General features: G+C 32.9%; 1 protein-coding gene across 1 annotated transcript in view; it reads right to left on the reverse strand.

Annotated features, from left to right (window-relative positions):
* The window catches only part of EPHA3 (EPH receptor A3), a 352,568-nt gene that overhangs the window by 156,180 nt on the left and 181,893 nt on the right, over positions 1-14,495 (reverse strand). The window lies entirely within an intron of this gene.

Genomic DNA, 14,495 nt, shown 5'->3' on the forward strand with positions numbered 1-14,495 from the left:
ATCCTTAGGGCTACTCTGGATAAGATTTTCTGGGCTGCTGTCAACCTATAAACTTCATTTTTCTCACCTCTGACTAGTTCACTATGTGGCCACCCTTGCACATACTTCAATCCTAGTATATTTCATCATCTTTATCTCATTTTGAGGTTCTTCGTAACATTACAGTTTCAATTCACTGAGAAGAGAAATTATGTCTTATAGATTTTTGTATATTAGATGTCCTAACACTGCCTAATACAAATGAATAACAATATTCATTGAGACAAATTCATTACAATGCATATGTACATTCATATATGTGGTGCATGTGTGTGCATTTATACAATCCAGAACACGTGCCACAATATTAGTTTCCTTCTCAAGCCCTGTTCTCCATTTTTCTCTCTCATTCAGTCTCAATCTCCACACCAAAAAGTTCTTAAATTCTATAGGAGAAAAGAATAGACAAGAAAGAACAATGAGTAGAAATTCAGAAAACTGCTTACATTTTGGAAACTATAGCAGGTGCCGCAGTCTGGCTGGGCACAAATCACCAAGTCGCCACAAAGCACTTGTATGTTCAAACAGGAAACTTTATTGCCTGAACTCCGACAGCACTCCATGCACACGCCCCGGGAACTCTCCGGAAGGCCTCCATGTGGCCCCTCTCCGTCACCCCACACCCACAGAATTCCCTCCACCAGAACTTCACCAACCAACTTGAACTCCCCAGGAAATCCCCTGGAGAACTCCAAAGTAGTGGGCACCCGAGGCGGACAGCAGGGGTCTATATACAATTGAATCAATCCAGCATCATATTACTGGCTCACCTCTCAACCATTACTTCTGGCAAAATGCCAGGGGCCATTCCGACTTGGCTCTCAACAAGCAGGAATAAGTGATACTGAGAATGAATTATAAGAAGTGATGAATGGGATGTGTAGATATTAGAGATTAATAATTTCAACAAAAGTATGCCTGAGAGTAGAATGCTCCTAATAAAATATGTGTTAAGTATAAGAATCAAGGAAAGGTGAATTGAGCATCTCATCTTTTATCCTATATGACATCAACATGTGTTGTTCTTGGGGGAGGGGTGACTGTGTAATTCTGATTTCACTAAACTGCTTCAACAAGCAGGAATAAGCCATTCTTCAGAGGTTTCATTTTCATAATATTATACACTGTTACTGCATGGAACTTCCATAACAGAAGTTCTACAATTAGATTTCTGATGAATGTATGCCCCCTTTTTGGGAAAGTGATGCACTTAACCATAGGTACCATCAGCATAACCTTTCTGTATTATGCTGACATAACATCTGATCATTTTATGTGAAAACTGTGATAGGTAATCTGGTCATTTTGTGCAAATGAATGAGGGGCCTGGATACACTGGGAGTTTATTAGGAAAAATCAAATCATTCAACTGAAAATGACCTGATATAAAAATAATTTGAAATACAACCAAGCTATACAAATTATTATCATAAATACCTCTCCCACCAAATTATCTATCAAAGGATGTGGAGCATATTTAGAAAAATAACATTCTTAATAGCTGCTAATAATGCACATAATGATACCTTAACATCTCATCCTAGGAAGAAGATGGTATTTTTTTTTCACTACAGAAAGCATGATTTCCATTCATCAACAGTGTGGTTTTATAAAATATGTCTTCAAGTTATTAAGGTCTTTTATGACTAGATCTGATTGTAATATATGATGTTACAAAAATCAATAATAAAATATTCATTTGATCCAAGATTTTCCCAAATTGAATCTGACTGGGTCATGGTAGTTGGCTGATGTCTAGAATTCAAGTCATATACTATATTATTGATGCCTGTCAAATAACGGAAATTGTTACAAATTAATTCATCCCTAACCTAATTAACCTCGGGTGCAATATTATATGCATTCCTGACAAGTACTGTTTTGCTCTGGCCATAAAACTAGAAAAGACGATATTTCAACCTATAAAATCACCTTCTAAGCCACTTAGAAACCTCAAAGATTATTGCTTATGTAAAAGTAATGAAAAGAATGCATTACCTCACCCATTGGAATTATTTTCAGTGTAATACAAAATGTTCACTAACATTTTTGATCATAAAAATAATCTTAAGGAAAAAAAGACTAATCTAACTTTTTAACATTGAATTGATAGAACACATTAATATTATAGATTAATTTTTTAAAAAATGTATACATTTAGGGTTAGAAATGAAAAAGCTTTAACATATTTTGATGTTATAATGTAAAAAATGGTTGTCTTCTACCAAAAAATCTATATCTATCTATATCTATATCTCATATATAGATATAGATATTAACTTTTCATTCTAACGTATTTTAAGATACATTTATTGCTGTATGCATGGAGATCATGACTGGTCTTTATGAAATCAGAAGGTAGGTTGTAAATTGCCTTTTATGACATTTTGCTTCTGTTTTCCTCTTTACACATACCTCTCACTACCCAGTTTGTCAATATTATATTCTTCCCATTGGCAATGCAAAGACATGTTTAAACACACCATGACCTGAAATTTTCGTATTCTTCAAATCTGTCTCAGATTTTCTCCACATAAATATTTATCAGTCTTTTCTCTACACTTATGCTATACCTCCTACTTTTCTTACCACTAAACAGCAAAAAGAAAGACAAACTCAAGAGAGGAAATCTAACTGTGGAGAGAGGTTTTGAACTATTTTGATCTAATTTTCTGTGACTATCATTTACTATCACATTGCAGCATTTTTCTTCTAATTATGGTCTCAAATTTCTAATTGTAGATTAATTTGGTATTTAGTTAAACAGAGTTTAAAAATCAGGGCAGCCCTAAGTGGAAGTAGAAAGGGCAGGGAGAGTGGGGCTTTGCCAGTAAATGAACTTGAAATAGTTATTCAACTTCTCTGAACTCAATTTCCACATGTGTGCAATTAGTGAAACAATGTCTTCTTCAAAGTGTGCTTGTGAGCATTGATATAACCATCTATAAAGTGCCTTTATATATCTTAAGGAGATATTGAGAGTTTTATTATTGCTCCATTACATTTTACAACAAATACTTCTGTTCAATATTACCATTTTCAGTGACATTTTTAAAAACATGAAGTGTGTTAAAAATCCAAGAATATCAAATTCTATAAAAGAATTTCAAGCATTACTAAAGGAGAAAGGTGCTGCATATTTTAAGGAGAACATTTTCTTCTATCTTCAAAATCTAAGACAGCAGAAGATAAGTACTTTGCAATTGATTTCTAGTTTAATACATAAGGAAAAAAGATATAATTATAGATATGTGTGGGGGACAGAGTGAGAAAGAGAGAGAGACCCCTGTATTGTACCAGATGTTGTCCAAATGCATTAGAGAAATAGGTCTGATAAAAACTAATGTGAAATGATGTCCTACTGATTGGAATGTCATTGATGCCGTGGCCTGGTGTTCTTGACACCAAAGTAGAAGATCAAAGCATCTTTCATGGTGATAAAGCTGACAATATGGATTGGAAATAATGCCAGAGAGACTGATTAAGTGTTAACATTCCCACCTGGTGCCATGAAAATGGCATACAACATTCATAATTCAGGGTGATTTTCCTCCCCTGGGCTTACTTTTGCGCCAGCTACAGTATTCGAAATAGTACTAACAATCACTTTTTCCTTATGATATCTACCAGGCAAGAAGTAGGAAGACTTCTTTTACCCTATGATTCCTCCTATGTTTATAGTATGTATCAAAAAAGACACTTCAAGTGGCCACAAAAATATGACTCATACATTCTCCCTGTCTCTAGATCTGTGTTGACACACACTGCACTCAGGCTATGCCTTGGCTGACAAACACCTAATAAGATACACTTTTCTTGTAATACTTTAGAGATGATTCAGGGGACTGACATCTGCATTGTTATTTTCAGGGAATAATGGCAACTTGAAAATGGGATCTGGAAATGAAAACAAATCTTTCATCCCCAATTAAGCTCCATCTTTCATAATAAGAAGACTTATTGATACCTATCATCTAAATTTCATCTGCATTTCTCTATGAAAATACCTATAAGGCAAATCCAGTAGCAGGTTGGAAAAAAGGGATCCAGCCAGAACAGCTGCCCTTATATGATAAAGAGGACAACTCTGCTTTTTTTTTTTTTACTCTTTTTTACAGTTTTTAGCTGTCTTAAATCAAAAGAAATGGTGATATTCACTCAAGCTTAGGGAAGATTCTCTTGAAACAAGATTAAATGTCATTGCTAAAACAGATCAATGGTAACACATTTCTGTGAGTCACTATCATCAAGACAAAACAGCTTTTATTAATTGAAGAAAGTGCACTGAAATGTTCTTGTGCACTAGGTTCTGAACTATAGACTCACTCCCATGTCTCATTACATAATACGGCTGCGTCACAAGCATGTTCCCCAATTACTGCCCTGTTCACTCTGTTGGTGTACACACACATTGCATCTTAACAAACATAAAATAATAGGCATTTATATATGCTCATTCACATGTTACACACACACATACACACACACACACACACACACACACACTTTTTTTTTCCTAATAACTTCCATCAGGGAGTAATTTGCAGGGTGTACCCAAATTATGGAATGATGTAACAGGTATTTCTATTACTAATTTATAAGATTTTAGTCAGGCTTTGTGGTCCATTTAAAAGCACTATGTTTATATTTTGTAAGCTGCCATCTAGGTGCCAGATAGCTGAATGCATCTTATGTTACTGATGAGGTCATCATTGAGCAGCATGCTGAGAACAGCAGGACTAACTCCAGGCTCTGGAAATGAGGCAGCCATCGAAGTGTGTCTTCATTTGTATCCTTTCATATTTATTTCCACAAGCTTTACTTTGCAAACAATGTGCTCTGGATCTCTGATTAGCACATTATAAATTGCTTTGCATTCCATCAGAATTGATCCCCTCTACATTAAAGAACCCCTATTGTTTTTGAAAAAAAAAGTAAAGTTATACAACCTCACAATTCTCATGATTTATATATAAAATTAGTCACATATATTATTTTATTTTATTATTGTCTTGAATCTGGGGATTGAACCCAGACGCACTTTACCACTGAGCTATACTGCAGTCATTTTTTTTTTTGACACATAATTCCTAAATTGCTGAAAGTGACTCTATGTTGCTGAACTTGGCCTAAAACTTGCAATCCTGTCTCAGATCCCAAATTGCAGGGATTACAACATTTGCCACTGTGCCCACTAGTCATATAACTTTAGTGTTATCATAAAATAAAACAAAATAAAAATCTTATAAACTACTTTAAAAATTAGAAAATTAATTTTTATATAGGCTCAAAAATTATTTTGACCTTGTGCTGATAAGTCATGGTAAAAGGGACAGCAACAATTCACTAAATTTGAAATTTTACGGTATAATTAAGTTAAAGAAATTGGTATTACAGAAAACACATAACTCATATGAAAATTCTGTTGTAGTATAGTCCTCAAACAGAATCAAATGGAGAAAGGCATGTCAAGGCTTACTAAAATGAAGAACAAGAGTGTGTACGTGTGTGTGTGTGTGTATGTATAGGTTTGTGTGTGTGTTGTGAATATAAAATCAAAATGAAACTACAATTACCTCAATTCTAAACTGACACCACCATAATGTCACATTTAGAACTTATCAGAATAATTTATAAGAAATACATACCTCCTCTAATAAAGAGAATATTTCCTTTTATTTTATTGATAACAGCTAGAAACTGTAAGAGTAGGTATAACAGTGGAAGCCTGAGAATTTTTGTTTATATTTTTCTCTCCATAATATTCCATAGTATATATTTTCTTTCTCAAATTACTTAAAAGTCATATGACTGGTTAAAATAAACACAGGACTGCAAATTTGGTTTTATGACATATATGACATATATTGCCATAACAGCATGGTACTCAGTTATATTTGTGAAATTTTCCTATGTTTAACCAGAAATAATTCAATACTGATTTGAACTAAATAATTTAGTGCTTATTGTAATACTGCAATAATTTAAAGATGTATATCAAATCACTGCAGAATACGCTGAAAAGTTAACAGAGTTTTGGTTTAAAAGTCAATAAAGGAATCAAAATGGTAATTTCTGTGTTAAACTCTTGGTGTAACAACACACAAGAAAATTTAAAATAAAAACAGAAGGACAAAAAGTATTTAAAGAAGTAGAACACCTACAGCAAATGGCAAATCTAAAGCCAAATATATAAACATTTGTACTAAATGTGAATGAAGTAAACATTCCAAACATAGTAAATTATGACATTGGGTTAGAAAAGCAAGATCCAATTTATTTTATCTATGAAAGAAAGGGTTTAAGTTCAAAAACATATTCTTTAACAAAAATAAATTCAAAATGAGAAGACAAATATATTTTATGTAAATAGTAGCATAATAGAATATTGGAGTAGTAATATTAACAGGAGACAAAGAAATTAATATTATTACAAATAGTGAGGGGCATAATAAAGAGATCATCAATATTGTAGAAAGAAATAACACTTATAAATGATTTTGAACTTAAAAATAATTTAAAAAAACAGGAGGCAAAAATTGATAAATTTTAACAGAGAAGAATAAGATTAGAAAGAAATATTTAATATTGTTTTCATTCACAAACCATGATTGCCCACATAACCAATTCTAAGGAATCTACCAAAAGTCCAAAACAAAAAACAAAACTCCATAAAAATGAATGCACCCTGATATTTTCAATTTATCTCTAAATAGCATCCTTCCCAACTTCATTAAAAATATTTTTAAGAATTTGTGGAATTTATGAATAAAAACAAAATATAAGCATATTATAATTCTTAAGTGCTTTAAGTTTTTCAGGACTAGTATTAATATATTATCTTATTATTGTTAGTGTTTTTCAATAGATGACTGAAATGCCTGAAAGAAGTAGAAGCAGAAAACAGAATAATATGCTGACCACAGGAAATTGAGGCCCTAAATGTGAGAACCCTTCTAGGCTACACACCTCTAAGTTTATGATTTTAATTGCTAATTATATTCCTTTAAGGATTTTGTTTTCATGTTGTATATTCCTCTTTTCCTTTCTTTTTCAACAAAATCGTGCCTAAATGCATCATTACTACTCTTCAGTATGGTTGGCCACTACACATCAGAATACTTTTTCCAACATTAAATGAAAAATATTCCAAGTCATATTTGCCAGCTATGAAGTGTTGAAAATATAAGTGCTTGTGCCAAGGAAGCATACGTTGAAGTCAAAGAGTCCCTTGAAAGTATTAATGATATAGACACTTAATAAACAAGTCCAGAGTTGGCATATGCTGAAGAAAGACAATCCATAGTTACTAAAGCAGAATAACAAACATTAATTTTAAGAGACAGTTGATGGCTTGGACCATGAATCTCCTAATTCTCTTGGGTCTTTTGGAAAAGAATGTTAAACTTGAACACATCTAAAAGTTCTGAAAAATGTCTTGACTCAATTATGATTATAATTTGTTTCTTTCCAGTTGAAGCAAATGATATACATGGAAACACAATGTAGAATGTTTAAATCCTCTCCTATTACTTGAATCATGATATTGCCTTTTGTCCTATTTTAGGCACTGATCCTTGCATGGTTTCTCTTAGATTGCTGGTTAACACAGTAAATGTCAAAAGAAAGAACAAAGAAATGGTAATATTCAGTAGAAAGTCCATTTTTCCAAAACCTCAGCACTCTTTTGTCAAAATTAGCCATTAGGAGAACAAAGGAAAATGTGTTGAAATTAAAAGTTTTAATTTTATATTTCTTCTGTTTCTAATGCATCATCCAAAATAAATTTTATTTATTTAATTTTTAAATGGAGAGGGTTATAATATATGTCTTTCTCTCCTTAAAAGAATAGTTAAATAACAACAGCAACTCTTTATAGAATCCTTCCTACTTACCAGGTATCTCCCTGTCATTTGGTTTAATATTCACTACAAACTTGTGTCATAGTACCACTATGAACCCTATTGTATAGATAAGAAAATAAATGCCAGAGGGTGAAGTCAGGAGAAGGAACAAGGCATTTTAGCTCCTGAGATTTTGCAACAAATCACTATGCCAAAAAGAAAAAAAAAAGTTACAGGTTGAATTAAGATCTCTCCTCTTTTGCTTTTGACTATTGTTGCTACTTCATATATTTGTCATAATATACCTTCATTCCATTGATATCATCTAGGTTTTGAAGACAAATAGCGAACAAGTCAAAGGTAATGAATTATTGGGAGATTCATTTTGCTTATTGACCTCCAGGAGTTTACTTCTAGTTAATACCTATTAACTAGATATTAGTAATGTCAGATTCTATTAGGCTTATTTAACAGACTGTAGTCCTGCCTTTTGCTGGGCTGAGTAACTAAGGTTTCTGGAGAGTGTAAGACTCAAGCTATGAAAGAGTAGTCTGTGTCAAGACAGACAGGAGGTAAAATAATTCATTAAACGTCACCTCCACAAAGTGTATTTTACTTAACCCTTTAATCAATTAAAAAAAGACACACTTTAGAAGCACCATATAATTACTAACTTTTTTTTTAGGAAACATTCCATGACTTTTCCAAAGCACTTTGATCTTATTCTTTGCATTTTAAAATATAAACTGTGGTAATGTTTTCTGCTTTTACTTTAAAACTGTTATATTGTATCTTTGTCCAATCCCTTAAAATTAGTGCTCACATGGTGCATTACTGTTTTGATTCACTTGCTTTTCCTTTTATATGTCTATTTCATATACATAAAGAACCCTGGTTTGAACTCTTCAAAGGACTGTACAGGTACCATCTCATTAAAAACTCTCCTGAGAGAAGACAGTGAACTCTTTAGAAATTTTTCCACTTTCTATTTGGAACAGTGAGTTTAAAAGCCTGTGAAGATCTCCCTGTGAGTTTTCCAGTAGTGATTTGACTTAGTATTAAAAAAAAAATCCTGATTCTGAAGTGATGCATCCATTTTTCTTCAGAGTTTTAATTCACAAGATTGGTGACTTGTAGTGATAAAAACCACAGGGGAACAGGGGACAAAGGCAACATTATGAAATAGAAGACATTTTTTGTGTGAAACATTTTAATGTGTGAAAAGAAGAACGGAGGAATGGTTCCCAAGATATCATGATGTCTTCTTTAGATTTGCATTCAGATTTTTTTCTGAAAATTTAGAAATTTGACTTAAATGGCTTTTGATATGGGGAAAACAATCTTGGCAGAGAAACCCAAAATATTCCTATTTGAAGGTTATCAATAAATTAACTATAACAACAACAACATTGGCAAGGCTATAGTTAGTGCTCTGGGTCCCTTGGAGATTTGGAATTGGCTAATAAAAGTGCAGAGAGAAGTGGTGTGTGTGTGTATGTGTGCATGCGCGTGCACACACATGGCAGGAATTTTAAACTTCAAGGCAGTAATCACAGAAAATTGCATGACTCTGGGAAGCTAAGGACACTCTTTTGTTCTCCCACATTTCTTCCACCTGTACTCTTGATCTGCTCCATTTTAGGAACTGTCAATACTGATGCCTGTTGTATGTATTAGCCTCTGTTCTAATGGTTCAAAGGTAAACTTGAGGAAAAACTTTTTCAAACAAAAGCAAACAAAATAATATCTGCACTTATTCCCCTTTTCCCTATCAAAATGCTGATGTAAATTTATTTTTTTCTGTCTCAAAAGTAATTCTGAAAAGAGTATCCTCTTATATCTGTTCATTTTTCAACTGCTACAAGTTCAATGGAACCCTTTGTCTAATTTCAGAAAAAACTTCCAGTTGCCAAATCCAGACATATTTTTGGTACTCACTTTACTTGATATTCTATGCAACATTTAGTACTTTATTTTTTTTATCTTAAAAGTTTTCATAATTCTGGCTACTCTGATACTGCTTTCTTGATTTACAGTATAACTTCTGGAATACTTCTCTGAATATTCCTCTATGCTCTCATTAAGAAGGAATGACCAAACCTGTGCAAAGTTCATCTGAGAAAAGACTGAATGTCTGTCTTCCTGAACTTATTGCCTTTGACATCAAATCCATTTTATATATGCATTCAGTATTAATATTAATTTAACATTAACTTAATATACACAAGATTATTGAGTGTTCTTCAAAAATTTTTATTCCTAGGTCCCTTTACACAAATCTCACCATTACTCCACAAATCTCAACACCTAATTCTCACTAACTACAAATGTACTATATGGTTTATGTTATTTGCTGATTTAAATTCTTTTTCTCTGCTCAGAAATTCAGTTTGAAATGGGAAAAAAAAACTCTCCTAAATTCTATCCCATAGATAAATTGTCCCCTTTGACCTGCTCTTACTTACACTTCTACTACTCCAGGTAGAATTCTTATTAAAATTTTCTCTTCAACATACTAAGTTGCTCCTTATACCAGTGTTCCTAATCTTCTTCTTGCATGCCTGTCTCTCCCACCTACCCACATGCTCTTATTTAGAGCCAGCTCCATCTTCTAATCTCCTGTTCAGTTTTCATCTCTGATGGTCTCAGTTGACTCTGGTGCCTCCATCTCAAACTTCTTTTACTTTTATGTATGATTTACATGTATTATTGTAATATCATATTATCAAATTGTTTATAGCATATAGCCTAGTTTTACATTCATAATTTTATTATCTGATGTTTTTCATGTATAGTTTGTTTCTTTTTATAGTTCTACAATCAAGTCTTTGAAAATTAGGATTCATTTTTTAAAAATATTTATTTATTTTTTTAGTTGTAGTTGGACACAATATTTTATTTATTTTTTTGTGGTGTAAGGATCGAACCCAGGGCCTTGCATGTGCTAGGCGAGAGCTCTACAGCTGAGACACATTCCCAGCCCCTGAAAATGAATATTTATACTCTGATATCCTTTCATACACTTCACACAATTTAGCCAAGGGATGATCATATCATACAGACACCAAGATTGCTTAGTTATTTCTTAATTAAAGCAAAGAACATTTAAAAGTCACATGAACCTCATTAGATGATTCAGGAAATCAATATGCTTTGAATGATTACCCTCTATGAAGTCAATTATCAGTTCTAATAACTGCCAGATGCTATTGTAAATCATAACTTTCAGAGTATATGACTTATGTGTTTTATTCAGCCTATATATTTTAATCAACTTATATGACTAAAATTGCTATATTAAAGAAAATTTGAGAAGCAAATGGATGAATGCTAAACAATTCAAAATAGATGATCTTGATGTGATAAACACAAAGCACTGTTAGTACTTTGATCACTAAATCAGTGTCCCACTTAAGGTAATATTCTTTTGCAGTTTACCGTCTGATATTTTCCATGATCTTAACTGATATACAAATGCTTTTGAAAAATAAATAAAACCTGAAATTTTGTATTTTTTAGACTTCTCTTTATTTTCTGAATAATCTATTTGATAGAGTTTGCTTCCTTGGTTCCTTAGTGGGCTTCACAACTCTTGAGTTCTTTGAAGCAACATTCCATTCTGTGCATTTTACAATCGTGAGTTTGCCTCAAAGCTGGTTATGGATGCTGGCTACCTAGAATTTGGTGTCCTTCTTTAAAATATTCAAAACATGTTTAGGCTTTCTTGGTCCTTGGTCTCTTTAATTTTTTAGCAATATTATAATTATTTCAACATAGCTAGAGAAAACAATTTCAAATGCAATGTAAACATAGAAAGCAAGCTTTGTAAACCCATGCCATAATCAATGTTTCATGGGAACTGGAGCATACCAAGCTCCCTCAAATCTAGGACCATTATGCATATGCAAGTTGAGTATCCTCTATTCATACTTTCTGGGATAAGAAGTGTTTTAGCTTGCACACTTTCTCAAATTTTGAAATATGTCAATACACATAATGAGATAACTTGGAGATAGGACTTAAATTTAAACTTGGAATTTTTTATCTTTTAAAATTGTTTTTAGTTATACGTGGACACAATATCTTTGTTTATTTATTTTTTTATGTGGTGCTGCGGAATGAACCCAGTGCCTCACATGTGTGAGGCAAGCGCTCTGCCACGGAGCCACAACTCCAGCCCCTTAAACATGGAGTTCTTTTAGGCTTTATATATACCTGGCACATATAGCCTAAAGGCCTGAAAGTCATTTTTTACAATGTTTTTAGTGTGCCTTGCATTTTGACTGAGACATGCATGTCACATGAGGTCCATTGTGAAATTTTCTACTTATTGTGTCATGTCAGTGCTCAAAAATTTTCATATTCTGTAACATCTTAGAGTCCCCTATTAGGCATTATCACCTTGCATTAATAATTTGTCAAAGTGCTTACTGTTCCTTTAAATTTGAATTTGTAAATCTGGTTTTTGAAATTTGTAAGAAAATCAGACCACTGAGACTTTTTTCCTCATTTCTAACCAAAGAAACCCTGAAAGGTGCTCCATCTACAAAGGATTATCTCCAATTCAAAAGGACTAACTTCATTGTTGGCAAGTGTCCATATGACAAAGTAGTGGAAGACATAGCTGACTATTCTCTTCTTTCAGGCTAGCCAAACCACAGCTTGCTTCTGATCAAATAGATCCAAACCCACAGAGCTTTTCTGAGTATTAGCAACAATTTTCTTTGAATGCATGGCTAGACTGAGCTTAGAAGAGCCGGCCAGAAAAGGCCAGAGAGTCTGACAATATATCAGACCCCAGTTTTACATCATTAATTTTACTGCCATTATACAACTCATATCTTTGTTTCCCAAAGGTCTGAACCAAAGTTTGACTATAATTTGTCATTTCAAATTTTAATATGTCCACTAAGTACTTTTTGGTGTACTTTGTTAAGATGGCTCAAATAAGAAAATTAATTTTATGAAAGCCATTGTTAATATGAATTACATTCTAACCACAAAATATTTTTGGTGTCATTGAACATCCTGTACTTTAGTATTTCATGATGATTTCAACAGAATTAATTATCTTGTCTTGAGGTGACTTCAATACCATTCTCATAGTTTAATGACTAGTATAAAATCAACATAGTATTATGATTAAGGAAATGGGCTTCAAAACCATTTATTTCAGTTAGAATTGTGGCATCATCAAGTGTAAGATCTGAAAATATCACTGTGTCTCCTTATACCTCAGGTTTGTCATCCCCATAATGGGGCTGAAGTACACACTTCTTCATTCTGTGGATGTGAAGAGTGATCATTATATAGGAAACTAAGCACAGAGCCTAGAACACAGCAAGCCATTCAAAAACACTGGTAATGACCCTGCTGATGGTAATCACGACAGGTTTATAGCTATACCTGGGAAGCCATGTTATTCAATCCATCAAATATAACTGCACATAAGAGTGATGTTTTTCTTTTCTGTCTCTTCTCTTCTAGGAAATTAAGTTTTTAATGCAAATTACTTTCATTCTATGTAATATTAGACCTGATATTTTATTGTTGATTTGTTAGAAAAATAAGGAGGAAGAAATCAAGTAGATTCAATTCCTCCAACTTTTCTTCTGGAATCAAATCTGAAATTGGAAAGCAGGAACAGCAAGGGTTTGATATGCTCCACACTAAATATAGCAGCAAATACTATGTCAAAATAAAGATAGTAAAGTTTTCCTTCTAATAACCAAAATCCCCAGGTATATAGTAGAATGACTAACATTAGGAGTAAAGGAGATATTGGGGATAAATTTCAGAAGTCCAAGAAAGTAGTAACACTGTAACTATGTTTTTCTTCTACCATACAAAGTAGACACACACAAAAAAAAAAGAAGAAGAAGAAGGAAAAAAAAACACATGATTCCTCAACTTAGAACACAGGATAAATCTAGAGATAAAGTATACAGACTCTCTCCTATTAACAGCTTGGTTTATCATGTAAAATCATATTTTAAATAAATTGGTCATCATGTTGAAAAGTATACAATCATAGGGCTGAAATATTTATTCAGAATGGGAAGATAATTATAAAAAGCAGAGTTAATAAAGTAAGAATAACTTGTAAGAAAATGGAAATTATAATAAGGGTTAGGACAATTCTTTAACAATAAAAATGATTCCTGGTGCTGTGGTTGTAACTCAATGGTAGAGTGCTTGCCTAGAATGTGGAAGGCACTGGATTCTATCCTCAGCATCACATAAAAATAATTATATAAAAATATTTAAAAATGATCTGTAATGCAAGAAATAATCCAAAATTGTCCCCAAACAAATGGATTAAAAAAATGTGGCATCTATACACAATGGAGTATTATGCAGCACTAAGAAATGACAAAATCATAGAATTTGCAGGGAAATGGATGGCATTAGAGCAGATTATGCTAAGCGAAGCTAGCCAAGCCCTAAAAAACAAATGCCAAATGTCTGCTTTGATATAAAGAGAGCAACTAAGAACAGAACAGGAAGGAAGAGCATGAGGAAAAGACTACAGTAAACAAAGACGAATGGGGGGAGAGAAACGGAGAGAGAAGGGAAAGCATATGGAAATGGTAGGAGACCTTCAATGATACA

The sequence above is a fragment of the Spermophilus citellus genome, assembly GCF_964194105.1.
Source record: "Spermophilus citellus genome assembly, chromosome: 7".
Taxonomy (NCBI): Eukaryota; Metazoa; Chordata; class Mammalia; order Rodentia; family Sciuridae; genus Spermophilus; species Spermophilus citellus.